This window comes from Lycium ferocissimum, chromosome 4 (genome assembly GCF_029784015.1).
Source record: "Lycium ferocissimum isolate CSIRO_LF1 chromosome 4, AGI_CSIRO_Lferr_CH_V1, whole genome shotgun sequence".
In the NCBI taxonomy this organism is placed as follows: domain Eukaryota; kingdom Viridiplantae; phylum Streptophyta; class Magnoliopsida; order Solanales; family Solanaceae; genus Lycium; species Lycium ferocissimum.
The window spans coordinates 27,527,526-27,531,987 of NC_081345.1; positions in this window are offsets into that span (position 1 = coordinate 27,527,526).

A 4,462-nucleotide genomic window follows, 5' to 3' on the forward strand; every position below is an offset into this window, starting at 1 on the left:
TACATGCGTACTATCTATGGATATCATCGGAAGTGAAGCAAAACCATCAATGCATGGTTTGAATGTCCAAAATACGAAGTTGAAGATTTTACCCTCTATAAGCCGCCACTCTACAATAGTACCATGATTAAAATGTTGTAGAGCCGCCATATACCTCGGGCAACATTGAAAAGAAGTATGCCAATTTCCAAAGACCATCTCAAAAGCGCGTCTACGCCCGAGAAATCCCTTTCTATTGCTTATAGTTTTACTATCTACGGTTTGAACGTTTTGAATACAATCTTTAATGGGGAACCTGCATAAGTTTAAACAAACAACATTTAGTAACGATCTTTCAATTGATATAAGACATATAATGTACTAGGTAGGATAAGTTACTGGATAAGTTACCTTGGCGTTTCGGCAACATCTTTAAGTAATACTTGAGCAATTATGTTTGTATCTAGGCTCGTCATCCTCACATCGCAACTCTAGACCTGCTGCTGCATATGGAGTCGCCATGCATCATCGACGCCCGCACACTCGTCCCTCACATAGTGGTCATGCTCCCAATCCGTAGCCGCGGGTATATTCTGTACATACCCAAACTGCCGTAACACGCGATCGGGCGCGTGATACTCAACGATATCCATATGTATCAATGGACACCGCGACATCCACACATACTGACTAGCCCTACAAAACGCCGGCAGCTCATCTAAAATATGATCATACGGCGTCCATATAAAAGCCTGTAAAAAGAATTGAACTAGTTAACAATAAAAGACTAAAATAGTAGCTATGTGGTCTAGCGTCTGGATCCAAAATATGAACATACCGTTTGCGCCGTCATGCGGTCTAGCTGATCCCTAAACGGGAGAAGGCTGTGGTATGTCTCCCCATGTCGGCGTACGCCTCGCAACCATCTCCGCGCGTATGGCATCGGCACAGTAAGATAGTCAGCGGGAGGGTGAGCTGGTATGGGCTAAAAAGGTCTCAACCTAGTCCACACCCATATCTCGATATAGTCATTTAAAAATATTTTATTAGTCGTCGTTTTAAAAAATATATTTTGTGTTTAATTACACACACTTAAATATATTACGAAGGGCGGGAGCAAAATGGGGACCTCTACCCTCGTGCCCATAAAACATCGGCGGAATCTCGATACATGTAGCCCAAAGACAAATAGCCGCCTAACTATAACATCCTAACTCGGCGAGATCATCGATATACCGAAGATACCTCAAGCTCACATGCGAACCCGAAGTGTTCGGGAACAGGATGGCCCCGAATATGATGAGTAGGTATAGACGCGCACGTTGGTCAACATCGCCCTCAGGCGTGTCCTCTCCAATCGGACGTCCGCGTGGCCGCGAGGCGCAAGTGAGCATAAAGGGTCGACAATAAAAGCCGACTGCCGAAAATACGACCATCCGTAGCCACGAAATCGGTAAGCCTAGTCAACTCATCCCGGTAAGGCAAGCAAGACAAAGAGGCTCCTCAATATACAACGGGCGTCCATCAACCTATAGCCCATAAATGACCTCCACATCCCGAAGGGCAACGGTAGCCTCACCGTGCGGGAGATGAAATGTGTGCGTCTCCGGCCGCCACCTCTCAATCAATGCCGTCACTAGAGACCTATCATGTCGTACCCGACCAACTTCGACGCACCGGTAGATACCGCCCCGACGTAGTATAACCGTAACACGAGGATGTGGGGGCGAGCGCCTAAGATCTCCCATGTCGAGTCCCCCAACCGGCACGGACTCCGAGCCTCGAGTCGCAGTGGATGTCCATATATGTTGCGACCTATGCTCGGCCGAAGATACAAGAACTCTCGGTCGAAGTGGCCCCGGATCAAGAGGGTAGTGATTCATCTGTTTTACGCATTTTAAATCAATCATTAACAAGTAGTATTAGTTATGTAATCTTTTATCGAAAATTTTATTAAGGATTATGGTGACCCATCTGTTTTACGTATTTTAAATCAATCATTAACAAGTAATATTAGTTATGTAATCTTTTATCGAAAATTTTATTAAGGATTGTGGTGACCCATCTGTTTTACGTATTTTAAATCAATCATTAATAAGTAATATTAGTTATGTAATCTTTTATCGAAAATTATATTAAGGGTTTTCAATCCTAAGCTACGGGTTATGAATCCTAAACTAAGGGTTTTCAATCCTAAAATATAAAGATTAAAAATTAATAAGTCAAATAATTAACAATTAGTTAGCAAACAATTAGTATAAATAATTAATAAATAAACAATTAACTAACTAATCAAATAATTAACAAGTTATTATCATATATTTAATAAATAAACAATTAAGTAACTAATCAAAAAATTAATAAATTATTATCGTATATTTAACAAATAAACAATTAATTAACTAATGAAACAATTAAGAAATTATTAACAAATAAACAATTGGCTTAACAAAAACTAAATAAATAATTAGCTAGTCTAACAATTAATAAATAATTAAGTCGCTAATCGAACAATTAACAAATACTAAATAAACAATTAATAAATAATTAACTAATTAACAATAGATAAACAAATTTAAAAAAAAAAGGGGTCGTCGCAGTGGTTGGTGCGGACTGCCCAAAAACGGACAAAAAGAATGTGCAATCCACCACAGATCACTCCCACCATACCTAAGGTAATAATATATTTAGCAATGTAATAAAAAATTCGTAGTAAAATACCTAGAATGAAGGTGTTTTTGATTTTTCAGAATGAGCTCCGCGCCGCTCTATTCCAAAATCTAACCTTAGAAACTTGTTCCTACACTTCAATATACCAGGAATATTGACTTTTGGGTTGAAAAACAACACAAAAAAGACGTTTTGGGGGGTTGGGGACCACTGAAATGGGGCGTTAATGGTGGGGCATTTGTGGATTCGAAAGGTTCAGGTCTCTGGTGGGAAGGAGGGCCGACTTTTTGTTGTTTTCCTTCACGCACGAATTTCGTGCATGAAAGGCCAAACTTGTATTTTTGCAGTTTGGTCCTTTCACGCACTAAATTTGTGCGTGAAACCTATAAATGTTTTTTTTTTTTTTTTTTTTTTTTTTTTTTTTTGTGTTAGTTTAGTTCAACTTTTTTTTTTTTTGTGCTACAAAAGTCGCAGGTTCGTGTTTTGATACATGGTGATATAGTTCAGGTAGGAAACACAAATACGTGATAATTCAGGTGTGTTTTGAATTTGATAAATAGTTGGTGATACGAAACACACCTGATAGCTCAGCTAGAAAACTCACAAAAAAACAATATTTAAAGGGTATTTTTACCATTATCTATTTTAAATACTGAATTTTCAGTATTTGCAGGTGTTAATTAGACTGGAAATATTTACAAATATTATCCAAGGGCTACCATAGCCAGTTTGGTCAAATTTTTGGGAAGTCAAAAATAAAATTGAAGTGTTTAGCTAAACTTTTAGGAAAAACTAAGTAGGCGTTTGGCCATGAAAATCTTTTTCACTTTATTTGAAATTTTGGAGTTGGAGTTAAAGATGGAGTTGTGTTTGGTTATAGTTTTTGCAAAGAATATTTGGTTGTTTGAATGTATTGAAAGTGAAAAAAGTGAAAATAAGATTTTAGTTATTTTTCAAATTGTAAATACAAATTCAAGTTGTATTGGGAATTTTCATGCCAAAAGGCTAATTTTCAAAAAAAGTGAAATAATTTTCCTTAAAAAAAGTGTTAAAATTCTCATGGCCAAATGGGCCCTCAGTATTTTTGAATAGTAATACAATAGAAGAAGTTGTTTTTCAAAAGTTAAAAGAGGTAGTTTTTCCTCAAAAGCACTTTCGAAAAAATTGATTAGCCAAACATAATTCGTTATTCACCAAAAGTATTTATTTGAAAAGAACTTCGAACAAAAATACTTTTCAAAATAAGTAGATTTCTAAGTGTCACGACCCAACCAGTGGGCCATGACGGGTACCCGGAACTGACTACCGAGCACCTCTCATCATGCTAACCAACATATCCAACTTGTACACACGTAATCACCAAGATAATACATATAGGTACACATAAGCCCTCACTGCTGAAAAATGATACATAACAATATACACTGGGGTGATCATAAGACATCCGCTACCCACACATATGTATCTACGAGCCTCTAGCTGGAGTACTGAACATAAGGACGGGACAAGACCCCGTCGTGCCCGAATATATACACAAAAGAATGCATCAAAAACTGCACCTCCGGAGTAGGGAAGCGCTCCTGTGCAAGCTGATCCGGCTCCTAAGGATCTGGACCATCCCCCTATCTACCTGTGGGCATAAATACAACGTCCAAAAAGAAAGGACGTCAGTACGAACAATATAATGAGTATGTAAGGCATACATAGTAACATAACAAGGAGTATAGAAAGCATAAGAAGAAAAGGTAACTGTAACCGCTTGCCTCTTGAGGCAGGATCATGCATGGTAACTTATACCAATAACAACATCATG